Source organism: Motacilla alba, chromosome 1 (genome assembly GCF_015832195.1).
Source record: "Motacilla alba alba isolate MOTALB_02 chromosome 1, Motacilla_alba_V1.0_pri, whole genome shotgun sequence".
NCBI lineage: Eukaryota > Metazoa > Chordata > Aves > Passeriformes > Motacillidae > Motacilla > Motacilla alba.
The window spans coordinates 30,229,442-30,257,215 of NC_052016.1; the positions used below are offsets into that span (position 1 = coordinate 30,229,442).

General features: G+C 40.3%; 1 long non-coding RNA gene across 1 annotated transcript; it reads right to left on the reverse strand.

Moving 5' to 3' along the window:
• Window positions 1-11,076: 11,076 nt before the first annotated feature.
• On the reverse strand, window positions 11,077-24,447 carry LOC119706028. The gene is made up of 4 exons (XR_005258382.1): window positions 24,259-24,447; window positions 17,976-20,546; window positions 13,529-13,731; window positions 11,077-12,053 (listed from the first exon to the last, which is right to left on the reverse strand). It is a non-coding gene; the product is annotated as an uncharacterized LOC119706028 (long non-coding RNA).
• Between the last annotated feature and the right edge of the window lie 3,327 nt (window positions 24,448-27,774).

Genomic DNA, 27,774 nt, shown 5'->3' on the forward strand with positions numbered 1-27,774 from the left:
TTTTCCCCCCTTTCTTATGCTCTTTGCCTCACAGGGAAAATAAAAGGCTGGCTTGACACATCCACTACAGACCTTTGGGGTGAACTGCTGTGACCTGTGTAAAGGTTTGCCTCCATTACAGACCCCCAGCACAGAGCAAGTCCTGATTATCTTGTTTTTATAATTCCCATTTGTAAAGTGCAAGGAGTCATCCTGCCACAGGTTGTGGAGTCCCCAGAGGCAGTGACAGGTACAGGCCTATCAGTGGTGTAGGGCACCGCTGATAATGATGGTGGAAGAACCTTGGTTACTACTGCCTTTTCTGGGGCTCATCTTTCCAAAGAGACAAGTGTTTTTCACTTATGAAATTATTCCACCAAGTAATGTTTCAGGTCTGAATATTTTGATGCTTATGCCTTGTGCCTTTTCTGCTCATCAGCAGAAGATTTTAGTGGAATGTGTCATTCTCACTGTAGTTTACTCAGCCTATGACCAGCTCTCCTGGCATCATAGAGATAGAACCCAAGGGCAAATTCATGTGCACTGGTCACTAATGCTCACAGAAATGCGTTCTTGTAACAGAAATGGCAGTCCCAGGAAGGTTTGAGACTCAAAAGTGAAAGTATGGCTTGCTAAAGAGAACAGTGGTCTAGTGGACAGGAAATTATGTCATTTCATGGTGTGAAACATGTAGTAGGAAAATATGTGTGTGATGCTGCTTACTTGGAGGGATAGGGTGTGTGGGGAAACATCTGTGTGAAGTGCAGTGGTAGGAAAGGGTTTGTGTGTGAGGAGGTTCATGAGTCTGGTGTGAGTGAAGGAAAGAGTGGGCTTTGCTGGTGACAGCTCTGTGTGCTTAATGATTCTTTGGCTTGCACAGGAGGAGAAATGTGGGGAAAAGAGTGGTGTCATAGGGCTCTTTTGAGGTAATAAATAACCTGCGGGTTCAAAAGATTTATCTATAGCTCTGGGTGGCTATCTGAATGGTTAAAGTGAAGAATGTTCCGGTGGGTTCAGTTTCCTTCCCTCTTATTAGTTTCTGGAGTTTTTAAGTGGTCGCCTTGGGGCAAGGCTTTCTGGTGAAGGATCATGGAGAGATTAAATACACTGACCCCAAACCATACACCCTTCTTCCTCAGTATTTGAGCTGTAGAGCATAGTCTCTAGAGTGTGGGGTTTCTAGACCTTACAGCTCAACTTCCAAGAGGCTTCTATGTCTCTTACCTGGTGGTTGTGAGCATTAGAGAGCAAGTCATTCAGACATTGTTTGAATGTTTAACTAATCCCAGTTTCTGAATCCTTGCACAGACTGCAGAGAACTCAAACTTTTTGGCTAAAATCCTTCTGATTCTTCTATCTTGCAGAGATTCTGTGTGTGCTATAGTTGGTAGGGCTATGTTCTTCCTCTAGGTCAGCTACACCTCACTGAATTTAGACAATGATCTGTCACTGTGATTTACCTCCTTGTTTAGAGACATCTGTTTCAAAGTTTATTATGTCATATCCAGAGTGCAGTTCAAAAGCCAAGTCTAGTGCCAACAGTCTTTAAGTGCTACCTGAAGTCATTCTGTCCCTGAAACTGTGGGCTAAAAGGCAAACAGCAAATTTAATTGATGGTAATAGCAATGTTTGTTTCCATTTCTTTATGGAGGAAGGTCTAAGCATAAGTTAAGACGCCTGTAAGGTTTTTTTTTAGTTGAAAATAAACAAGAAATCTGTGCCTGTTCAGGTTAAATCCTGTAGCTTGCCAAGGAATGGCTTGTTCTTACAAGGCTGTAGACATACATTTTTACCTGGCAATGTATTCACAGACATCTGTGCTGCCTGGTGCTCTGTGATATTTACCATGTTGCAGGCCCCCAAAACGTAACCTTGTAAACTGAAATTCTTCTAATTTCAGGCTTATAGCTCAGCTAAAAGAAATGGCTTTGCAGTGAGAGAGGCGTTGACACTCCATGGTGGTGAGCGAAACTCAGGTGCCATGTTCAAGGACAGCTTATATGATGCTGCCAGCTTCTGAGTAGTGACTGTCATGATAACCCTTGTCTGCACCTGTGGCCTTCTTTCTCCCTAACTTTTCAGCCTCTGGTTCCAGGTAGGTTTGGGACAGCTTTTACCTCAGCTTTTACCTGGTGAGCACACAGACCTTTTCAAAACAGCAATAAACTTCTCAAAGGATGATTATATGGAGGAATGGGTGAGAGTTTTGCATGAGTATGGCACACAGAGGGAATGTGTGACAGCTCAGTTCCTAACTGTAAATTGTGTGAAAGCAGGACTTCAGTGTGACATTGAGATATTGGTATAGGCACTTGCAAGCCCTTATTTTTAGAGTACTTTGCCAGGTTTGGGGGATAAAGGAGTGATTCAAAGTGAAGTTGAAACAAAACTTACCAGACAATAGAGTGCTTTCTGTTTTACTGATTTCTTTATGATGAGGAACTGATAACTTCTGCTTCTGTTTCAGGTATAGCTATTTATATAAAATTATAGCTATATTTTAAGTGGTAATTATTGTTGGCATGGAAGGCCAGGGAGCAGATGCAAGCCTTGTTTGCTCTGCTTTTGAATTTAGCTTTTGGCAAAGGCAATTTTGTGTCCATGATCAGTCACTTCTTTTCCATCTATTTGTTATAAAACCAAGTAAATGAAAGTCTGTCAGTGTAGAAGTTGAAGGAAAGGAGTCAAACCAGGATGGAAAGCCAAAGAGAATGAGATTAACTAGATACCGGATACACTATCACTTCATAATTGATGGAGGATATTTCCTGCCTTGAGATAGAAATGGATAGTCTTTCTTTGTCACGATAAAGCATTGTCATCTTCTTCAGGCTGAGGCTGGATAGAAAAGTGTGATTTAGTTCTTATGAGGAAAAACCCTTCTTCTCTTAGTCCCCAGGTTCTGCTCAGGAAGCCGGAGACCAGCAAAAGAGAAAGGCTAGAAAACCCATTCCCAGGCTGCATCTGAGTGAAAGAGGATAAATTGAGGACCAGTTGTGCTGTCACTTGTGTGCACTTCTTTTTTGATGTGGAAGAGGAATGGAATAAAGAATTAGTGGAATGAATGCACAATGGTTTTAGGACTAGTAGCAAGCTTTTTAGAGCTTTGCTGGAAATGGCCTGAGTTGAATTTTGACCAGCTAGACTATTATTAAGCTAATTGTCTGTTCATCTGACTGCATCTTGGAAGTACTTAACTATAAGGTGTATTATGACTTTCCTATTGGTGCATTCCCACTGGAAAGGGAAGTGGTTCTCTATGAATATTTCTGTTTATGGTAATATATTCTGCACTGTGGGAAGGTGAAGGAAAGGCAGATAATTCACAATATAGATTTAGCTCATTAAACCCCATTTAGATCCATAATGAATTGTCTCAATTTTGTGCTATCTTAAAAGAGTAAGTCTTGTAACAGGATTTTCCATTTTCAGTCTTGTTATAGGCATTTTGAAATATTGCTTATAGTGTGCCTAAGATGTGTTTTTGTACCTGTTTCGTGCTGTCTTTGTGAATACTCAGCTGTGTTTGTTTGGTGTTTCAAGCCTATTTAAATTCAAACTGATGACTTCACAGAATATTACCGAGGGCCACAGGAAGATTTGCTGTATTTGAATCAATTGACTTCAGTAACCAGAAGGGGAGAATAAGTATGGATCATAAATCCAGAATAAGAATAGGTATAGAGGGTAGTTACTTTCTTTTAGGAAGTGTGTGCTGGAAACCTTCTGCTTTTGGTAAAAAGCTATTTCTTTGGAACCCCCAATTTGAAAAATTCCTGAGAATACCTCCAAAATTAAATGGGATTTACCCTCTTACACTGAACAGCTTAGCAGCCTGTAATAAAATACAATTAAAATTTGTCCTTAAGGAACATTCTATAACCAACATGTACCGTATAGACAAGGACTAGCTTAGAAACATCTAGCCATGGTGCTCAGCTGAACATTGCTGAAAATCTGACCCAGACCTGGATTATTACCTCACATGATCTTCCAAGTCTAGAAATTTCTTTCATTTTCACTTGCTGAAACAGTTAAAAGGTGAGTTGACTCCAAAGAAGATGTCACATGTCAATGCAGTTTCTGCAGATGAATAACAAAGCTCTTCGGGAGTACTAAAAATAGACATGAACTATAGTTGGGAAGAGTCAATCCCAAGCACCTAATCTATAAATAAACAAGCTATTGACTAATATGATAGTTTTATATCTTTCATGTATCTTAAGCACTTTGTAAAGCAGAGATAACATGATGTGGATGTTAAAACCATGAACTAAGTGAGGACTTCTGACACATGGTTTAGGTGACTTGTAATAATCACAGCTGTAGGTTTTTGGGATCGTGCAGAGCAGTGGTACTGTTTTTCAACCTTCACCAGTTTCAAAATGTAGTGTGATAAGATGGGTGGGACATTGTTAAATGCAATCCTACCACTGGGGGGGGAGAGCAGTAGTTATCTTGACAGTACATTACAGTCCCTCTTATTAGAAACAAAACAAGAAAAGGCTTTACTGTACATGCTTCTTCTACTATACCCAGTATGCTGCTTTTAAGCACAGTTGGTCTGACACAGTGTGGGTGCTTGCAGTCTGAGCAGATCACTTGGACTCTATATATAGAGAGAACAATAGACAGATCAGCAGTTCATTTTCTCTTTTTCTAAACTAAATCTCTAAATAGATAGGCAGCTGAATGACATGGTAAAAGTGCTTGTTTTCCCTGTCCTGGACTATAAAGAGGTCCTAAGTGGTCTCTTGTCTCAGATGGAGGCATCTTGGTGTAGGTGTCAAAAAGTGGATGAAGCAAGCCCCACAACTTACTTCACTATTTGCAAGGGCTGTCTTTCACAGTCTTCCTTTCTGGGAAAGCACTTCTGTCCATTGAACTGAAAGATTAGGAAAGGACCTCATATGCCTTTGTAATCTGAAAGGTTTGGGGGTGGTCTGTTTCTGTTTCACCATCTGTCTCCTCTAAAACAGAGGAATCTCAGAGGTATGTAATTGTTTTGCTTATGTCATGGGGATCCCACTGTGGCCAGGGCTCCTGCACACTGTGGGCTGCTTGTTCTGTCTCATCAGTGTCACACATGCTCCAGCTCTCTGGTTAGAGCTGAGGGAGTCTTAAAGTAATTTCCACACCTACTCCTTTCTCCAAATAGCTTTCACTTTAACTCGTGAAAATGTACAAATATTTGGGGGGGAGAGGGACTTAAGGATGGATTTCTAGAGGCAGTGCTCAGTTTTGTAAGACTTATGCCTGTTATGGTACTTAAGCCAAGCTGAAAATATCCCCTCAGGTAGTTCTTCACCTTTAAAGAGGCAATTTTGGAAGACTTAGGTCTGATTCAGTCCACAGAGAACATTAATAGCAAAATTGTTCTGAGTTTCACTGGCAATGGTTAAGGCACAGGATTCAGTCAATGTATCCAGATGGGTTCCCATATTCAATTTTTCCAGCAAAAGTGCTAGCAATTATAGCTTTGTTGAAAGCTGTTACATTTGAAAAAGCATTAGAATCTCCCAACCTGTGCCTTGCAAGGCTGTCCAACTTAGATCTATGTCCTTGATCTCTTTGTTCATGCTAAATTAAAAGGACACAAATTATTGTGACCTGGCTTGCCGATAGTTTAGGTTCATCTTTCTTCCTACCTTTGGAAAGAGACTTACATGAGAACAGACATAACATACCTGCCAGTAACTTGTAAATTTTGCTGAGGCTTCCTGCTTCCTTTCTAACATGTGAAAATGTGGCTTACTTGTAAGCAGTTAATGAGAAAATTTAAGAGTCATGCGCCTTTTTGTTTAGATAATGTTTTGTTTTCAGTACTCCTTTTTTGTCCTTAGAAGTGATTGGTCCTGTAGGCTATTAGTGAAGATCAGTTTAATAGCTCTGTATGTACATATGCACACAAAAAATATATCCAAAATGTTGCTTGGCTCTTACCAAAGCGGTGTTCTTTGGGATGAATAGAACTTCAAAGGATAGCTTATTTGGATGGATACATATCTTTTAAAATTAAATAAATAACTCGTTTCTGTTTAGAAGGTGATTCTCTCAAATTGTCCTTTCAAAATGAAAAGCTTAGATCTTTAATTTTGCAGATTTCAATCCAGAATAGTTTTGTTTTCTGAGCACCAAAGAAAGTAATGTCTTTTAATCTAAGTGCATTGTATGATTTTGCAAATATTATTGCCTGTCTTGAAGACTGCCATTCTGGGGAGAATAAGGACTTAAGAGAGTGGAAAAAAAGGAAGGGGAAAAGCCCCAGCAGGTCTTGAAATATAATGAACAGTCTAATCAGAAAAGTCATGTACAGGTGTAATGGAAAAAGGGTAGTCACTTCAGATACAGCTAAAGCAGGGAATGTCTAGTTGCTAAGGCTGATAACCTTGACTTGTATTGCCATTATAACAGATTTTCTTTTTATACCTTTTTATACAAGGTCCAGTTGAGAACCTGGATGGTTTTTTCCTATAATTACAGGTCCAGCTGAGAAGCTTTTTGGGCCTTTCCCATCCTTTTGAACCTGGAATTCTGTACTGGAATTCTGGCTGGATACCATGAAGGAGTAGTTTTCCATCACTTTTCAATTCTACTAATTTTAAAAAACCTTCTCTCTTTCACTGGGAAATAATATAAGTTCATCAGGAACTGTGAAAGAAATGTGCTGCCGTTTCATGATGGGAAGGTTGTTTTTCTACCTAAGCCATGATATAACACTATTTTTAAGCTTTCTATCGTCCATCTCTTAGCCAGGATAAAATTGCTCTTTCAGGCATAAATTCCTTTGTTCTGCTAGGAAGGCTCTGAATGAGGAAAGAGCATGATTTAGGAGCTGAGCTGATAATGATAACCAGGAGATCTACATTGAATCCCTTGGACTGTCAGCCTCAGCAAGTTACTCCCTGGCTTTAAGCCACCCATAAAATGGGATGAGCGGTGCGTTCCCTCACTGTTTGTCTCGCCTCTGTAGATTGTAGAACATATGGTGCACAAATTGTCTTTCCCTTGGTGCCAAGGACACAGGGACCCACATTGCAGTTGTGGCTTCCAAGAAAAGCCATAAACAATAACAGGAAAAGAGATTTTTGTCTTGACTCTGTTTTAGACAGACCTCATTAAGAATTTCTTTGTGTTCTTCCACTTAATGTGTAAAGATAACCAGCTGCTTCCAATGGGGAGCTACATACTGAAAAAGTGAAAGGATCAAAGTCTCCTTGCCATGATACCCCTGCCCTCCTTCTTCTTATTCTTGCTGGGAGTGAATTTTGACTTGAGAATCAGTGAAGATGGAGGTACTTTATGGCAAAGAGAGGAGCCAGCCCATGGGTATGATGAGAGTAAAGAGATGGGATGCATAAAGCAGCATAAATGTTGTTACCATGGGGAAGATGCTGAGCAGTGTGGGAACACAAATAGGACAGACAGGAGTTTTGTGTAGACGAGAAGGATTTAGGTAAAGCATAGGTGTGTTTTATGTTAGTTCTGTACAGGGTGAATTAAGAGCTGCAAAATCCTGTGGCGCATTCTGCTACTGGTAACAATGATTTTCCTGAAAATTTCCACAGGAAAATACTGTCCTTAAATAAGAACCTGATATTTCCTTTGAGAAAAAACAACCTGAAAAATATAAAGGTAAATCAGTATTTTGAAGGGAAGCAAGGATTTTAATTTGTCTTTTTCTTAAGATGCTTTTGTCTATTCCTTGTTTACTAATAAAAAAACCATATAAAATGCAATTCTGTTTTAAATTGGCATGAAGCAAAAGTAATTGTTTTATATCAAACCAGAAGAGTAAGCGTGAAAGGGGATTTTTCTTTTCATGGCTTAATAGTTGTGAATAAAGTGGTTTTTCACATATTCAGGTGATTTTTAACTATCACTAAGTTGTACCGTGCTGTTTAGTGTTTGTTTCTTGACAGTTAAGATAAAATGCATTGTTGGGAAGGAATAGCTGCAGTGTAGCACACTTCTGACTCCCTTCTTGGGTAATTGTGGCTTATATGATCTCTCTCCTGCTGGATTTGGAGGCGTAAACAAGTGCAGCAGGACCACCACATGAACAGCACTGATAGAACACAGGGAAATGGGTGGCCTCAAAGCTGTATGGAAATCTTCTGCTTTGTCATCTAACCATATCTGCAGTGCCAGTTATTGATATAAAAGAGGTGGAGGCTGCTGTGGGCAGTGGGAGAGCCACCTGCCTGGCCTGTGCCAAAGCCCTGCCAGAGAGGTGTGAGCCCTAGGGACCTGTGGCTGGCCCCTCCTCACATCACAGCCTTGGCCACCCTGCCATGGGCAATTCAGATGGGGCTTCGTGTTGCACAACTCTTCATCCCAGGTTGTTGTCTTTCACCATGGTGAGAGCATGGTGAAGTCTAGTCCCTGGTGTCTCATCCCTTGGCATCCACACTGACTCAGTGCATACAGACGACCAGCCTTGAGCTGGTTCTGCTTGGCTGTGCAACAAACGCGCTCTGAGTCTGCTTCTCACTGCATTAGGCAGTGCTGAAGCATTCATCACCTGCAGCTGCTGATCAAAGAAGGAGGAGACTTTTCTGGGAAAATGCTTCTCTACAGATTAAACTGTGCACATTGCCTGAGTCAATCTGATTTTTAGCAGGCTGCCACAAATCTATGCATGTCTTTCTCTATTTAGAACAGGATCTTCAGCTTTCCTTATAAGATAAAAAGCCAAAAGAAAGGCAAGCTAATAGTAAGAGTAATTCCTTATGTGTATATATTGTTTGCATAAAATACAGTTCAACAATGTTTGCTGTGTCAGCTGAAGTACAGAATTGTTTTTGAGTTCTGAAATATCGGCAGCTGTGGAAGAGCCTAGTGTTAGCCTAACTGTGTATTGGTTGAAGCAATGGTTTCATTTTTGGTGCACATCTCACATGAGAATTAAGGTCTTTGAGATGTCAGAGAAGAAGCTAATTATGGACTTGAATTTTGAACTGCTACCCTGTATGACAAATGTCATGTGTAATTGGAAGCAGAAGACTAAGCTGTGCACTCTAATTTTGTTAGGGAAAAAAGGGCACCCATTAGCAAGTTAATATTACCTCTTGCCAAATGACTGTTTGAGTGAGAGTTGTATACTCTAACTTTTGCTGTGGACTGTATGGAAATAGTAATCCAAAGCAAAATGTGTTATTGTGCTGGCATTTTTTACATACAGAAAGCTGGAAATCAAGTATCAGGGGAAAGGAATTAGAATTGAAAAAGTAGAGCAGCATTTGAAACTCATAATGGATTGTTTTGATATTCTGTTTGTCAGGAACAAAGGCTATGTATTTTAATGTTAAAAACTATCTGGTGTGTACTTGGATAAGAGCCTTTTCACTGGCATCCAAACTTCCCTGGTAGTGGTAGCAATTTATTTTCTCTCTCAACCAACCCCAGATTGATGGAACAGGGAGTTTGTAGACTTCTAGTGGCAGGAAACAACTATCCTTTAAGTGACATATAAAATTGAAGACTTAGCCTCACTTTTGATCATTTCAATCCACTAATTTCTTCAAAGCTTTGCATTTGCTGTAATTTTATTTCTTGTCTCTTGCTGTGGTAAGGTCTGATTTGTCTGGTATTTCTTGTTTCCTGTCTTCGCTCTATGTTTTAGATTTGAATTAAGCTTGAATTCCTTTTACTTCAAGCTTCTCTTTCTGATACTCTTGTTAATTTTGTATTAAGCTGAAGCTTGTCCATGTAAAGAAGTCCCTTTTGGAATTGAATGATACAAGAGCTTTGGATGTCACAGTCACTTTTTGTTTGTCAGTGCTTTCTAGAAGACGGCTTAAACTGAAGCAGAGTACTATTTAATTCCATATATTTGTCATTGTTCTTGGTTGCATAAATTTGCCACATGGGTATCTGAGCCCTATTGCATTTCCTCAATATTCAGAAGTAGTTGTGAGAGAGTCCTCAGTCTGATCTATGAATTTAAAGGCTGTCATGTGGTGGTATTTTTGTAAGATATCATACTTTCTGGTAAAAGCACTAGGAAGGAATGGACTTCTGATGATCCATGAAAATCTAGCAGGAAAATTTCTGACTCAATTTTTTTTTTTCAGTGGAAAAAAGGTATTTGTGACAGTTCTTATGGAATTACTGCTTTTCTCATACTTGTTTGCTTTTCATACAAATTCTACACATGGTGCTGCTTCCACCTCTGGTTGAATTCATAAGAATAGCCTTTAAAAAACACTGAATATTGAGCCAAAAGTCACATCTTAGACGTGTGCCCAGAAATTCAATTTGCAATTGTTTTTAGGGTGGTGTGGTTTTTTGTTTGTTGTTGTTGTTTAAAATTTTTTCCCCAACCCTCATGGCTGTAACAAAGGGATTTGTGGCAGTGGATTGCCAACCTTGCTGATTTGTTTCTGTCTTTCTGTGCTCTAGCAGAAAACCTCTGAGCAATCATACTGCAGCAATTTGAAATGTCAGAATGCTGCATTTAATGGGCATGTAACAGTACTGGCAGATCTTGGTGTCTTGGCTATCCCAGCTTTCTGTATGAGTCTGGTCTATTAATTTGTGTTGTAATGAAAAGAGGCCTGCACTGCTTTGCTGGGCTGAGAACTGGAGTGTCAAGCAGACAGAAGAATTCTTATACCAGAATTCTTAACTGGTATAAAATTGGTGGGATAACAGCAAAATTGGAACAGGCCAACTCTGTTGCTCCTACCTCAGACTTGGTAGGCTTGAGCAGGCTGAAGGGGCAAACACTGTCAGGTGCTGGGCAGAGATGGCTTGAGTATTTGTGCAGTTTTATGTCAAAGCAGAAAAATTTCTGCTCAAGTGTTTGTGTTTCAAAACCTTCAATTTTAATCTGAGTAGGTGCTAGAGACTTAAGACAGAATCTTAGAAAAATACTCATTTGAAAATGAAAAAAGCTACTTTAAAATACTCCCTGCCCCCCAAGTTTTACTCATGCATTTTATTAGTCCTGTTATAAAGCAGAAGACCTTTTGAAAAATGTCAAGTTTAAGTTGTATCATAGTCCATGTATCCCATTTTTCCATGATTTTGTTATAAATGAATACTCCAATTTAATAATTAATGAAATTTATTAAATAATCAAAGTATGAATTTGTAAAAAGCCCCAAGCAATTCGACTCTGAGCCAAGCAATCAGAATTGGGGAAACCCAGGGTTTGGCTTCTATCACACCAAAGTCCCTGTGGGTCTCCAAATGTCATTTCTAAGGGGTTCATTTTATACAGTCTTTTGGGCTCTGGAAGGGGTCCCTTCTTTAGCATATTACTGGAGCTTTTTTTCTTTCTTGCTGCTGCATTTCTCAGAACTGGTGAATAATTGCTGAAGTCCTGTCAGGTGAAAATCTTCTGGGATAAACTTCTGGCATCAAATATTATCTAATTGATGATGCCTATCAAATGCCTTCTGCTGGGGTCTTGTCAGATGAAAAAAAACCCTTGAAATATATATCTCTGGAGACGGTCGTCCTCCTGGTGTTTGAATCGCCATCCTTATTACTTAGCCTGTTACTGCTTGTTGCCCGACACTGGGTTTAGCGCACAAAATGCTGTGGTTTTTAATTTCCTTTAGCACGAATTATTTTATAACATATATTACAATACTTAAGCTAATATTGCTTAAGACTAAACTTAGTTCACTCTGTACTCTTCCCTTGGTCCAAATTCTTTCTGACTTCGGGGAACCAAGGCTTGATTTGTTACTTGCACTGCAGTATTAAAGTATTCTGTCCCTCCCCATCAAATAAAGATTTACTTTTTTTTTTTTTTTTTTTAATAAGATTGTAATTTTGTAGTCTTCAGTCATGTTCATATTTCTCTGGATATCAGAAGAGTATCTCTGGTGATTGAGGCCCAGAGCTTTAAAGTTGTTTCTGGGATCTCTGTTGTAGAACTCTATCTCTGGAGGCTCAAATGTGGCCAGATATCCTTCAAGTATATGCCAAATGTTCATCAGCCTCAATAAAGTTATAGAGCTGGAGAAAAAAGCTGCTTAAGTAGATTTCTTCTGGGAGTCCTGAGGTAGCACTGCTTTTTGAAGTCTCAGCTTGCATAAACCTAAAGCTGCCAGGAACCACTGAGTGGTTTTGGCAAGCATGAAGGAGAGCAAACATATTTAAATTTAGAATTGGCTGGTTGTATCCTCAGCCCTAGGCTTGCTCTTCACCAAGTCAAACATGAAGAACAGAACAAGAAGGTATTGATAGTCCATGCTCTGCTGGTTTCTCATGCTGCTGCTTTTGAGATTTTTTCCCCCTCCCCCCCATTAACAATTTTAGATTAGATCCTTTCAGCTTCTCTGACCACCTCAGAATGGTTTCCGTAGAGATGTTTCATTAATGCAATGACTGCATTTTGCATACAGAGCGTGTTTTACTGGGTTTAATATTTAATATTTATTTTAACATTGTAACTATTTTACTGATTTTATCTCTTCCTTTCCTCAGTAGGATTTCTCAAAGAAAGTAACAAGCATAACACTTCTTTGGTGAAACTGAATCCAGCGTCTGCTTCAGGGATGTGCTCACCTGCTTAATCTTGTATCTTGCTCTGCTGAGATCGATGGGTTCACATTTCATGCAACTGGCACACACTATGATTGCTCTTCCAAAAACCCTTCCAAACCCTCTTTCCTCTGGGTATTGTGTTTGTGTATGTAGCTTCACTAACAAATAACCTTGGTACAGCACATGGGCTGCTGCAGGGTTCACTGCTTTCACACAAACAAAGCAATTTACACATGGATGAGGTCAGAGATAGGTGCCCAGCATCAGCAGTGACCAGCTTTTAGCCATTCTCTTTAGAGGGCTGGCTTTGCCTTTGGCTCACACCTACAGTCTGAATGTCTGTGCCCTTCCCAGCTAATCTGGGACCATACTCCCTTGCAGGGAGTTATGTTATCTTAGGGAACCTTGCCTTTTGGGACAAGTATTCCTGCAGCACAGAAGTGTCTCTGCCTTTTCCTTAGATGAGAGTTTTAACAGGCTTGTCCTAATCTCTTAGGGGCAAGGGGGAAGGCACATTGTACAGGGGCACGTTGAGGGCTGGATACAAACAGGACATTGGGCAATGCAGCTATGAGGTGTTTTGGTGAGCAAAGCACCTCTTTCTGCCATGAGCTTTGAGCAGAGCTTGTGAGAAAGCTTGAGCTACCACTGTATTTATTTCTCCTCCTCCTTCCTTCTGGTTTAACTGTTCTCTGATACCACACTGGCTCACACAGAAAGCCAGAGTGACCTATGAAACACAGGGACTCTGGTGAGGGCTGAGCAGCAAACACTAAGAAATGATCTTAGGGTTTGGCTGGAAGATTTGTTTATATGTTTGCTTTTGCCTTGGGCAAAGGACATTGTGAAAAGAAATGGATCTAGAACTAAGATGGGAGTTTATATGAAATGGGAATAACTAAAAAAGGGTGCCAGGAAAAGCAGCAGAAATGTATAGGACAACAGCACTAGTTAGAAACTGAAGATGGGGTAGGAAAACTAATGTGAAAGCAATCAAGTCCCCTTTTCCTACATCCTCTCACATGTAGTTGTACACGAGGCTCACCTTGTCTTCACACAAAACACAGCCTGTTCCTGTGGGATTTTGTGTAGGTGTGGAGATCCACCCTCAGAGCTGCTTGCCACTTAGCTAGCTCTGCTTGAGGAAAAAGAGAGTTGCTAGGAGAGTACTAGGGACAGATAAAAAATAATACTGGATTGCAGACATACTTGCATCATCCCAGCCCCAGCAGAAGGCAAACTCAGCTCCTGTAAGAGAAAATGAGATTGCTCCTCAGGCGATTGAAGAAGTGTTGGTCTCTGGTATAAACCAGAGGTTTGGCAAAGGAAAACTACCAATTCAGCACTCGTGCTGGGGTTTTTTGACACCATTAAAATATCTAAACCCATTTTAATAGTGGAAAAATACCTGACTTTTAAAATAAGATTATAAAAGGTTTCAAGGAATATCTGGGAGAGTAGGAGACACTAATCTTCAGGTTTCAAGAGTCTGGAATGAGGAATCTGCTGACAAGGTTTTCAGGTAGGTCACAGAACAGCAGGCTGTCCTGTGGACCTGAGATAGACTGTCCCTGGCCTACTCACTGGAAAAGCTCAGAATAAAAAGACTGAAAAATCACTGTGCAGTTGAGGAACCCATTCAACTCCTTTGTGGAAAATTATGCTGGAACATCAGAAACGTGGGGGTCTTCTCTAGCTAAATCTGTATTTAATAATAGACCTATTGTATAGGTACGTACTATGGGCTCGTTTAGAGTTACCAGGAGGCTGTTGTTCTTTCTGGCATTGTACAGTGCTAAAAATCTCACTCCCTATATGTGAATGCATGTAAAAACGTGTTTGTGGCTATTTATATAAAATGAGGGGGAGGATGAAACGGTGCTGGTTATTTCTGAAAACTCCTCTACAACAAATCACCCATGTTTCTGTCTAGATAGAGTGTACATGTTGGTCTAATACATGGTATATTTCAAAAATAAATTTATTTCTTCAGAAATAGTGGTCATTCTAAAAACACTGTCCTCCCTGAGGATGGAGCCCATGTCTTTTTTTTGGAGCCACCATTTATCAATATTTTGGTTATAATTTGGTTATGTCATCTGAGACAGAATGTTCAGTTACTGAAAGGATAGAGGAGGAGAGGTACTTCAGCACTGCAAGGAATTTTGTTATATACTTGGTAATATTTGTTTTAATTTTTTCAGAAGCAACATAGTAGAACTTGCTGTTAAGTAACTCTTAACAGCTTCTGAAAACTTCCTTTAAATCATGGATTTCCATTTGGTTTGCCACCTTAGAAAAATAGAAAGTGGTTAGCCATCCTTGCCAGAGGTAATCTGCATGTTTAGTCAATGCAACAATGGTATAATAAAAAAAGTCAATTAATCATGTTTTTGTGATTTTTTTTTCCTTTTCAATTTTAAAGATAAAAAAATCATTCACATAGAGACATAAACACTCTAAAGGAACAAGCTTAGAGAAAAACTCCCCTACTCCAAGTTTTGGTGTTCCCTTCCACATCATCTCACATTCAAACTGAGTATTAGACATGGCTGAATCAGGACAGTTTTATGACTAATTCACATGGACTCCCAATTCTGCATATAGCATTCTCTGTCTTTCGGGGAGCGTAATGAACCAAATAAGAGAACAATGAAGAATCAACTCCACTGTCAGTCTCATGCAGTCAAACGAACTTTGTCCTTCTTCCTTATGTTACACGTTTATTTGTCACTTTTTTTTTTTTCAATTTACAAAATAAGCCTATGCTGTGTGTTTACATACTATGTCTATGATGTGGCTGTACATACAAAACTGTTGGAAAAAATACATAAAACTGGTATATGGAGGGACTGCAGTATGTTCTTGCATTGCAGATTAGAGGTCTCTCCTCATCAGATCTTATCTGGAAATGACTGAACTCGATGTATATTTAAAGAATCAGCCGTATAGTAGGTAAGCAAGTGACAATTTCACTAATTGAAAATAATATGTAGTACTTAGATTTTTAAACAACTCTATTGTTTTTCCAAGACTCAGGAATGCCTTGGAATGAAGATTTTTTTGCTCTGTTCTTAGGTCTAGCACTTACTAGTAATTTAAAAACAGATGTGGCACTCAGTTTCTGCGTCAGTCTACTCATTATCTGATGGTATGTAAGATTTATGAATAGCTAATTTCTGGGGTTATCATAAAGTATTTAAAATTGTCATTATGCAACCAGATATTCAGGTAGGAAAGGCAATCTAAATGATAGGTTTTGTCAGCTGGAGGTAGTGAAACTCAAGGTTATTGACCCTTGGAAATGACAAAATTCTGTAAAAAGAAGGCGTTTCCACTTGGTAACAGAAAAAAAGGTAGAACTTTCTATACAACAAATTTTTTTTTTACATTTTGAGGGGGAAAACGTTCAGCTATTTTCTTTATTTAAAACACATACTAGTTTCTCTGGGAATTTAATTTCTAGAGATTTTCCAGGCTACATCCAAGCATTTAAGAATAGTTGTTTAACCTTGGTACAGAGAGTGGATTTGGTAAACCACGACCCTGCCACCTTGAGCAAGGGATCTTGGGCCTTTCTGACTCCTAAAAAAGACTTGTGTTCATACAATTGCTTTGGAGCTGTGCAATGATATCTGCTTCCCTTTGGGTTAGTGTTAGGGACCCCAAGGCTTTCCTAATCTGAAATGACAGAACACGTGGTCTGTCCTGGGGCCAGGCCACACAGCTCGTGCACGGTCTGCAGATCCAGATAGATGGGTGCCTGGGGGTGTTACTCTTTGCCCTGTTTGCCCCATGGCAGGGGCAGCAGAAGCCGTGCTACAAAACCAGATTAAAATCAGTTGTCAGTGCTTCTCCTCTCCTTGACAGAGCAAATCTCTCTGACATGCTAATGCCGTGTGGTGTCCTGTTGAAGTCTTGAGATGTTCTCAGCTTGTAGGAGTTTAGCGGAAGCCTGTTGGAGTTCTCATGCAAGTCTCCTGAGGCTTTCTTTGGCCAGGAGAAATGAACTGGGCCCAGAATCAAGATAAGCTCTTGGGAACTGTGACACTTCTATATTGAATTTTTGTCTGAGGGGATCACAGTTGTCTTGGTTAGGAGAGAAGTGTCAAGCTGTAATTACAGTTTTGGGATGGTGCATCTTTGAGTCATTGTGCCATTGATTCATCTGTTAGACCGACTTCAGGACAGTTCTGCCAGCACTGCCCAGTTCAGCAGCAGGCCCTTAGCATTTGTGTCTCCATGCTGAATTATTGAAGAGTGTTGCTGGAGAACGGTGTCACAGTGCTCCTGAATTTCAGTGCTCAGTGATCCTCTGTGCATCTCTGTGCATCTACTCTGTTGAAGTAGAAAGCCCCTGTGTTTATTTCATATACCTTACAAATACTTCCCTTGCTGGGAGACACTTTGGGTGAAAGATACCCAGGTGACTCAGACAACAGTCCTAGAGGTCTCTTGTACCAGAACTCACAGCAGCTCATAGCAAACCCATTTGGTTCTAACAATATTCTTTGATTTCCTGTACTCTGCTAATCAGTTGATAATGTAAGGATATGAAGAAGACCAGTGATGGACTTGAATTGGAAATTAGAGAATAACAAGCTTATCTTAGCATTGATTACATAAATAAACATGGACGAGAGTCTTAAAGATTGGCAAACTCTGGCAAACATTTAAAATGAGTATTTCAAATATGACCTGTCTTTGTGCTCAGTAGAAAGCATCTTATGTACACTCATCGTCTGGTTCAGAACCGAGAGGGAATCGTTTCCATTCTCCTCATCTGAGCTGGGCCAAGAGCATGACACAAGGCAAGCACAGATTGAATTTCTGTCCTTGTATATGGCATCCCACCTTCTCTACTGTGAAAGGGATAAGGATTGTGAAGATTGCTATAGAAACTCTCTTGACATTTTAACTGTTCCAGCCCTTGGCTACTTTTCCTGTACCTTATTCACCAGCTGGTGACCACAGAGGCCATTTCCGTGCAAACAGTAATTTTGTTTTATTACCAAATATAGTGGTATTGAGATGATCTAGACTGAGAGCCCTGGAATCTGGTGTCTTCTCCCTACAGAGCGATTCTATCCTGAATACCTTCAAAACTAGATTTTCCTCTTAGGATTTACCTCTGTTCTAATGGGTACCAGCAGAGGAAGCAAGAAGGGAAATAAATTGAGATCCTTATTACCTGAAGTGTGGCTTAGGAAAGCACGCAGAGGAGTTTATGAAGCACAGGAGAAGCTGAGTGATTGGCATTTCAGTTCATCCAGAGAGTGATTGGGTAGGGATGCCAGTTTTGGCCCCTGTCCTGGTTTAGGGCAAATTTGGGAGAAAATCTCCAAAAGGGGGCCCCTCCAGAAAGCAAACCCACACAGCCCCTCCCCCCAACCGGTTCAGGAAGGATTCCTTGGAAGGAAGAGGAAAGAACCTGCTTATTTAACAGAACCCCCTCCCCCCCCCCCCCCCCCAGCACACAGAATGAACAATACCGGATGAGAACACTCTTTCACCGCTCTGAAAAGGATGACAAGTTCAGACAGTCTCTTGGGAATGGTTGCTCTGTTGTTGGTCCCTCCGGCACTGGGGATGGCTGCTGCAGGCCACAAAGTGCAAACTCTTGGTGTTTCCCAGATCCCAGTCTGGAGCAGGTTCAAGTAGTTCCAAAAAAGGGAAAGAAAAACAGTCCAGGGAAAAATTCAGACTGCTTAGCTAAACTAATTAATGAGCAGAAGCAAAAAGCAAGAGCAAAGCAGGAGCAAAGCAGAAGCAAGAGCAAAAGCCAAGCAAAAAACCAAGCCAAAAAGCAAAAGTCGCACTATGTACTGCCTGTCTCCGTGTCCCACCAGCTGTGGGGGAGCTGACTGATAACAAAACCAAAACAAAACATTCACTCCTCAGAGCCAGTCTTGAAGTCACAGAACATAGTATCCAGCATAAACAGAATACACAAATGGGGATACAAGCATCATAACGTCACCCTAGGACAGCCCCTTAGTAGGGTCTAAGTCTTACAGTGAGGTCCAAAAGTTTTGGCTTGGGTCCATTGGCTGGCCTAAAGCACTCCTTTCATGTTGAACAGTTGGACAGATGTTTTCATAACTCTCTGATGCTACTACTCTACAGATGGTATGGGAGTGGTACAGGCTTCTTTTTTTTTTGGCCATATATCAGTTTCTTGGCCATTAGCAGAATTCTTCATGATTTCGGATGTAGATTGCATAGTGTCAGTTGTTACAAAGGATTCTTTTGCATCAGTAGCAGTAGTCCAAGAGGTTTTGAAGTCTAAATAATTTGTGATCAATGTGCAGCATGCTCGGATACATTCTGTGTTTTCCCCATCATATCACATGTGGGATCTACTGCTGTTTCAGTGGAAAATTCCTCTGTTGAACAGTTAACAAAAAGCAAAACTGCTTTTGATGACACAAGGACCATTTGTATTGTGTAGTTAAGGAGAATTTTGTTTACACTCATCTTAGCAAGTAAAGCTGGCAGACAATGTCTTCTGGTGTAATGGCTTTGTAGAGACCCTGATGAAAAGACTGTGCAACTCTGCATCCCATAGAAACACAGGAGACCCAAATAGTCACTGTGCCTGCCCTAGCAAGGCTGAGCTTCACTAGCTATTTCAAGTGATCAAACATGCCTGCAGCCATCTGTTTGGGTGCTTGGACTTTTTTTTCTTGAAACCTTTTAATTTAAAATCAGTTAGACAAATGTTTTCAGAACTAAAACCAAAGCGATTTAACAGATAATTTTGTGAGTTAACCTGTGAGTTTAAACTTCAGGAATACGTCCATTAGCTAACCCAAAAGTTAATAGAGCATTTGTATTATACTAAAGTATCTGGCCTGTTGTAAGGAGGGGCATTCCTTTGCCTGTCTGGAAGGAGTTTATAACAGGATTACAGTTAGCTCTGTAACTCTAGCTGATTTGATATGAGGCCCAAAAAGAGAGATGGAGCAGATCACATAAAAATGCAACCTCATACAGTATTATTTCATTCTTGGCACTTCTTTTGCCTTCTTGTCTTGCCTAACTGTGTGTGGAGGATCACTGACTCCACTCTGACTGTACCAGCTTGTATTTGGAGTCATGGAAGAAGGACATTATGAATCTTGTGCAGTACTGGTTGCCTGGCCCCCCAGGAGCAGAAGCGGAAAGGCAGTAATTCATAGAGTGCTGAATAAATCCAGGAGAGAACTTGGCAGAGAAAAGGAGCTGAAGGTTAGTTGATCTGAACAATCTCAAATTAACATGCACCACCTGCCTACTCCCCCCTCCCCCTATCAGATTTGAATCATCTCTTCTGAAGCCTAGAAGTGCTTTCCAGTAACCCACATTATCAACAACAACAAAAAAAATCCTATGGGAATAAACAGCTAAAGCAACCATGATTTTGTTAGTCAAAACTACTGGGCCAAACTCTGCATGTCCTCCATCTGTATTCTGTTAAATTACTCTTGGCATCAAAAGGAATAATTTTTCTTGAGTCAAAGGATAGTGATGGCATGGTGCTGCTGGGCTGCGTGAGCATGTCTGGATAGGTTTGCTATTTGACTGTGAGAGGATCATCAACATTTGTCTCTCAGTCCGTGAGAAAGGAGCCATGACTTGTGTTTGCCAAGTGAAAAAAATCACCCCAAATGAATAGCCAGAAGGACCGAAAATCACAGCTGAACTGTCAGACAAGAATTGGAGAAATTAACAAGACTGCATGATTTGTCTGTACAATCTACATTTTAAAAAGATGGTCTGGCAGCATTTTAAAGAATATTAGGAGACTTGGAAGATGTGAGTTTTTGTCTGTGTTCACTGTACTCTGGGAAGCTCTCACCAGCCTCCCTCCTCCTTCAGTGCTGCCTGTGAGGACAGCTCTGTGGGTAAGAAGAGCAAGCCCCAGATGGCAGCAGGTTGATGGGGATAACCTGGCAGAAAGGGAGTCTTCATGGAACCCTTAGAAGTAGCATTGCTTATTCCATCAGAAGTACAGGATAAGGCTTCTTTTGTTTATTTTGGAACCTTGGAGGTAGGTGGGTAGTGTCGATGGCAAATTTTATCTGAAATAGAAGAGAGGGGAGAAACTCTATAAGTTTCTGTAACCCATAAGGCTGCAAACTTTTAGTAAACTGAAATAATGCTCTACTTCAAGTGTCTTTATCTGATGGCGGGCTTAGACTATAGTAGGACAGACTGCCCATCCCTTCTTTGATGCTCTTCTATATATAAAGGGAGTTTAGATACCCCAAAGGATCTTAGCACATTTGGCAGCTTTTTCAAAGTTGTAAGGAAAAAGTTGTAGCTTAGTTGATTTATAAAATATATGCTTTTCATTGAGTGCTAGAATTGCAAACTTCCTAGATTTTAGCATCCTTTCTTATTTTGCTTACTGAGTTCTCAGTAAGCTAATTATGTTACAGCCCATTCAAAACAGCCATGTATATACCCTGTGCAGCTCTTAAACATTTGCTGAAAGGTATAACAGGTGGTTGGGTGGCAGGTGGTCATAAATAATCCTTTACTGTATTAAGTTATGATTCAAACATGCAGCTAAATTGTTCTCTGTCTCCTTTCCCTGCTCTTCTGTGAAGATGGTGTCTGTGGGTTTTTCTGAGGGCAGTGCATAGTGGGCATCATGACATTGTGAACAGTGAAGCAAGCAAGATAATTTCCACAATTGTTATCTGAGTAAAAATGAGGTTTTTTTGGACCTTCCCCCAACCACCTTTTGATCATTGTGGCTTCCCTATTCTATATTTTCCCCTCCATTAGCCCCATTTAACCAGCCCACAACTTTGTCATAGGTGCAAATGTCAAGTGGCTTTAAAAATGAATCAGATAACTCTGGGGCATCTGATTTTCTCCATCTCTGTATTTGCTCTCTAAAATGCTCTCTGTAATTACTTGGTATGGGCTAAGTTTGACTAATTAGTAAGATATAAGTGTAAATTGAATTACTGGAACTTACTTGGTTCCTCAGCCACATTTCAGACTTCTCACATATTTTTCCTTAGTTGTAACAGCTAATATGTTCAGTACCTCATCCCACACCATATTAGCATCATTGCCAGGATTTATGGGGGTTTCCAAGAGTACTAATTTCTCATTTGGTCTCAAATTAGACCAAAATGCAAACTTTATAAGGACAAATTTTATTTCATTATCCAGGAAATTAGTCTTTTTCATTTATTTAATTTTCAAACCTTCAAGGATATTTTATGTTTAAGGTTGTATTATCTATAAGTGTTAAGTTATAAAAGACAATAGAAATTTAAAGGTAAAGATTATTTTAAAATTTAAATATGAACTATAAATACAAATGTAGACAGATGAAACAACTAAATCTTTGAGGATTTCTGTGGGATTTACTATTGATATTGCCAACCCAATCGTTTGCCAAGGTAAAAATTAATTTGCAAAATGTTTTGGTCTACCTGAGACTTCTTTTTTAATTTCAGCAAAATCTCAACTATTGATAGTTGAGGAATATGTCATCTTCAGCTGTATGAGCAGGAGTCCTTACTGGAGTGAAATAATATAGTTGTGTGGCTTCAAGGAGCTGTTTTGGTTTATTCAATGAGCTTGGATTTACTCAAAGGGCTCTGGAGCCTCAGACAGCTCAAACCCCATTTTTCCATCTAATTAGTGATGGCCAGTATGATAAACACACCCCTCCTCACATGATGTGGTTACAGCTGGATGTCTCTGAACCTCATGCAGTTGCCAATTCCCAGAAAACACAAGCAGAGGTGTAAGGTTGAATGGAGCCAATGTTTTTTCAGAGACTTCCTTCCTGCCTAGTTATTTACAGCTTCAAGTAGTTTGTGTGCACATGGTGAGCTTGCTGTTTGTTGCTGTATTTGGTGCCCTGTTTAGTCACTTGCTGGAGGGTTGTTCTGTCATTTATATATGGATTTAAGAGTGACTGTGGCACTCAGAGTGCTGTAGGGATTGGGGATAACTTCAGGAATATGAGTAGCCTTGGGAGTTGGTTTAGGAGGGATCATAGCCCTGAGGGTACATTTGAGGAAGCCTCTGTAGCTGGGCCAGAGTGGGGTGCTCATGGAGCCTTGTGAATCCATCTGGAAGATAATGTGGTCGTGGGACAAGTTTCAGAAGTGGGCATGGTCTCTGGAAAAAATGCATTCTTTGATGCATTTGTCTAGCCCTTTGTGTATGTTGGAAATGACATACACTGCTCTGCTGGAAGGTCTTTTTTTTGAGCTCTCATCTGATATTTCCTTGGCAGCTTGCTCCCACTGGATATTAGTCCTCACATAGTTCTTGTGGTGTGCTGGGTAAGGAACCTGCAGAAGAGAAGTGAGGCCAGGCTGCCATTGCACTTCTGATTCCTAATCCAAGATTTGCTACAAATACTTTAATGGGACCTTTTAAATACATTTGTCATCACACATTCCATAAAAAATGAGACAGCAATATTAACTATTCATACACTGAGCACAACTATAATTATCTATATTATGAGTATATATAATTATGGTCATGTGCAGTATCTGAACAGTTGGTGTTGCTACATGCAGCTGAACTACTCAAGGAGGTCTCATATTCAGAAAATAGCTGGAGAAGCATTGGTAAAAGGGCAACTAAGCTGAAGGGTAAAGGACCTGGCAAAAAGCATTATTTGTGCTTAGGAAACAAGTGTGTTTGTGAAGAAGCAGTAAGAACTGCTGGTAGGAACATCTCAAAATGTTCTCCCAAGAACAGACCAACGTTTACATAGAATGAAATCTGTGCTCCTTTTCCTCCAAGTGTAAAAACTGCAGTGGTTTTATTTTTGGTGCCAACTTCTAGTATTGTACAACACCTATAACTTGTGTATGCACAGCAGCTCAGCTCCAGAAATGAAGGTTGCTTCATCTTAAGGTAGGCAACCAAAAATAGAAGCCATCCCCTCCTCTCCTTGAGGTGCAGTTTTGAAAAGAATGAAGTGTGACTGTCAGAAGACCAACAGCTTTGTTCTGAGAGCTAGGTTAGTAATGGCAATCCCAACCATTATTCCTCCCTTCCCCATACAGGTGTACAGGTTCCTTCCTACAGAGGGAACTCACTATGGCAGAGATGAGTCTGGGCAGCTGTTACCAAGAAACTCAGAGTATCTGTGAGCATGTTCTCAGCTCTGTTCTCACACTGCAGGAATCAGCCTTCCAAGAGAAGCTGGGAAATGACATGAGCACCATGGTCCACATCTATAATTTCTTTTCTCTTCTTTTTACCTCCTGTCATTTGCTTTTCTGATTTTTTGTCTTTTCGCCCTGTATCTGCCTCCCACACTCCTTTGGCACTACTGTTTTTCCTTGTTGTTCCCTTTCTATTTTTCTTCTTTTCATGACAAGACCAATCTATCTCCCCTCTTTTTACTCCTTGCAATTATTTTCCCTCTTAAAAGCTGTTGTTGCCTGCTGTGCCTTTAACACTGGCTTTTTAGAAAAAATCAAACTTGCCTCCAACAGCAAATTCCTTGAAAAGTATCCTCACAACATAGTCTCCTAGGCATGTTTTTATGTCACTTTTTTGCTCAATTTTTGGCAAAATCTCTCTTCTTTAGTGTGTTAGTCAACAGAACTATTAGTTACCTTGGTTACACTTCTAAGCTTTGTCACCTCTGCATAGTCCTGGTATACTTAGCAACAAAAAAACCTCAGAGTATTTTTCTACAGACTTTCTCCTGCACCTCTCTCCTCACATGAGAATGTTTATAGTAAATTATCCCTCCCCCAAACCAGAATTATTTGGCTCTGAAAAACTACTTACAGTGCTGCAAACTACAAGGAAGATCAGCTACAGAACTCTTCAGGAAAACACTGTGAATAAGCAGCAGCAAAAACAGTGCAATTAACTTCAGTTACTCAGTAAGCTCAGAGTAGTACAAGAGTCACTTCACAAAAAGTTAGAGGTGTACTTTGGTTTGGCTTGTCCGTGTTGTGTGAATTTGTATTTTTTTGTGCTTTAATCTGAGTCTGTAAAAAAGGTTTTTTCCTGTTTGCTGTTATATACATTACATGAGATCTTCAGCAGAAGGTGTGGTCTGTGGGTTTGAGGCTGTATCTCCACTGTAATTAGTAGCAACAGTGGTCTAAAGGTACTAACTGTACAAAGTCAGGAATAAGACTTCATTATATAAATCACTTGTACTAATTTGTCTTGAATGCTGTTTTTGTTTCCACAACCAACAAATTTTGTGTGTCCTCACATCTAAAACACATAGCAGTAAGATAAAATTCCAACAAAGAGATGAGATACATTGTCAGAAAGTTGACAGGCTGATAAAGGAGGTTACTGGAAGATTAGGTCTATATAGACAAGAAAATGGTAAGTAAGAGGTGAAACACAAGTATGTAAGGCAAAAAGGCAAAGACTGTATCTGAAACTGGCTTGGAAATGTTCATAAAATGCCATTAACCCATGCAGCTCATTGCCATGAGGCATCAATGACATTAAAAGACATTATATACATGGCTTCCAGATGTCACAGTTATAGGAGAGAAAAGAAGAGATTTCTGAGATGCAGGAACTCTCCTTGCATTAAGTTGGAAGCCCACCACTAAGATGAATATTTAATTTGACAAGTTATGTTGCAGCTGTCTTCAACAGAATTTCCTGCTGTTTTGATCAGAGGAATCAGCTCTGTGTGAGAATTAATTCTAAGCTCACCAGACTGCAGGTGCAACGTGGTTGGGAATTCCTGTCTTCATCTTGGACTGGAAATTTGCATCTCACTATGTGTACAGTGGCTGTGGTGTGAGTCTCACTGCTCGTGGCTTCTGTGTTAAGGCAGAAAAGAAAGTGGTAAAAAGAGCCTCATTTCATTGAGTTTGTGTACTATTGTTCATTTTTAAGATCCTGGTTTTGGCAAAAACATAAGTGGAGTAGTGAGCACTGGCCATGTGCAGATGATTTAAATTCTGGTGACAAAGAACTGTGTATTTCCTGTCTGTTATTTGTTAGTAGCCGCCATGTGAAGGCATTTCCTGTTCAAATCCTGTCGTGGCTGAAGTTCTCTGAAATATGTTTCATTTTAGCCAGTTTAAATTTTGCTGGTTTTCTGCTTACTGTGCTGTCTACGTTTTGAATGTGGTACATGAAGGGCCCCACAAAAGCACAGAATAACACTTTCTGCCCGACAGACCACTGACAAGATCACACATCAAAGATCAAAGAAAAGGCCACTTTTATTAATGGGAATAAGGTACCCCAGTCATAATAGCTGTATATTCCAGTGAGTGCTCTCCAGTACTTTAGAAGTGGCTCTAGGAGAGGTACCACACATCCTTTCTGTGGAGTGGACCTTGACCAAAGTTTAATACTTTCTCCTGACTCCAGGGAGCCCTGGCTAGTACCACAGTGTGCTTGGGCTGGCTGAGGGAAAGCATGGAAGACATGTTCTCTCCTGCAGAACATAACCATCACCACAAGCCACCTCATGAATCCTGCTTTGGAACAGGGGTTCTGCTAGGAGCCAAAGGGAAGTCTGTGGGCTCTGAAGCAAAACACATTTAAGAGTTTGCAAATATGTTCATGTAATTCCAGACTGTCATCTGAAGTCCTGAGAGCTCTTAAATGGTTTTTGAGATGGGAAATGCCACCCAGCTATAGCTCTACTAAAACCTGTAGCTGTAACCATAAAGCTTCTTGCAGAGTTTTCTGAGTGATAATTGTTTCTTATGTCTCTACTTTAAAAGACACATTTGTGTAATTTTCATTCGCTACAAGTAGTCACAGTAGGGAGGAACCAACCAATCTGAGCTTAAAGAGTGAAGTTTACCCCAGTTATTTTTTTCCAGTTGGATAATATTTTTATTTTAAAAGTTAAATCTGTACCCATAAAAAATATGCCTCCAAGCAAGATTTTTATAATCGTATAATGAACTGTATCCAGTAAGTAATTACCACTTCACTTTTTTCTAGGGTAATAAGAATCTTGAAATGGAGATCTGTGATATTTTGCCAGATTAGTTGCTTAACTCATTTGGTATTATTACAAGTCCTTCTGGGCAGACAAGGTCTCCCTCATGAGAGATACTGATGCTAGCAGGCCTTTATAAATGAAATCTGAACCAGACAGCAGCTCATGAAAAGTACCCCAAGGTTAGTGCCAGGTGAATTGGTGACTCATAGCATGGGAATTCCTGTTCAGGGTTTATTTATAGGCAGGTATTAACCCTGGAGGTTGACTGAAGCCCTAACAGTAATTTTCTTTTTACATTGCACAAAAAGGCACTGGGCACTTATCACTTGAGGGGTTCTGTGTGAGTCAGTGTTGTTCCACTTGGAAATAGCAGAGTAATTTTCTAATGGCTTCAGAGCAGTGAGCATGTTCGAGCTGACAACACAGTGGATGTTATGTGGCAGAGGGTGAGAAACCAGTAGGTATTTTTCCCCATTGAGGAGCTTATAAAAAACTTGCCTTGAACATGTGTCCACTTGTGTGCATTCATGTTCTCGTGCACTCTTACCATCACTCTTTTCAACACCAATCTCTCAGAGAGACTCCAAGTCTTAGGCTTAGTCTTATGACAATTAGCATTCCTGAGAAAACTGTAGCTCCAGAGCGGAACCAAACGTCAGAAACCCAGAGGGAACAAAAGAGTTACTGGATTTCAGTGTTGCAGTTTCTAAGTAGCTTTTGAGGTGTTTTTTCCTTGAGTTTTTAAGGAATTAATGCAAGAAATATTCAATATAATACATAATATTCAACCTAAATCAAATAACAGACAAACATGTACAAAAATGAACAATAAATGATTAGGAGAGCAGGACATGAGTTTGTATTTTTGGAGTCCTTTCCTTGTGCCTTGGTGACAGGACCAGCCACTTCCTTTGTGTCGGGTCTTCTGCCCACCCAGGGACGCCAGATGTCAGTTCTTCTGCCCACCCAGGGACGCCAGATGTGGGGTTTTCCAGCCCACCCAGGGACGCCAGATGTGGGGTTTCCAGTCCCGGATTGGGGTGACCCCAAAAGATGGAAAAGTCCCTCCTCCAACCCGTGCCTTCAAAGAAAGTCTCAGTAGTCCTCTGTTGTCCGGTCTCAAGGTAGTTTATTGTTGGTTATCTAAAAGATTCTTCTCCTGAACTGCTGTGGCCCGTTCAGCAGGTCAGACAAAGGCACACTGCCCTCCCAGGGGGCTGGTGCCATCTTTTATATCATACATTACATACTACATGTTTATACTTTTCCCCCAGTGCCTACTATCTATATTGAATGGTGACTTTCTACTCTAATCCAATCTGTGAGTGCCAACATCACCAAAGACATGGAGGCTAGGAAGG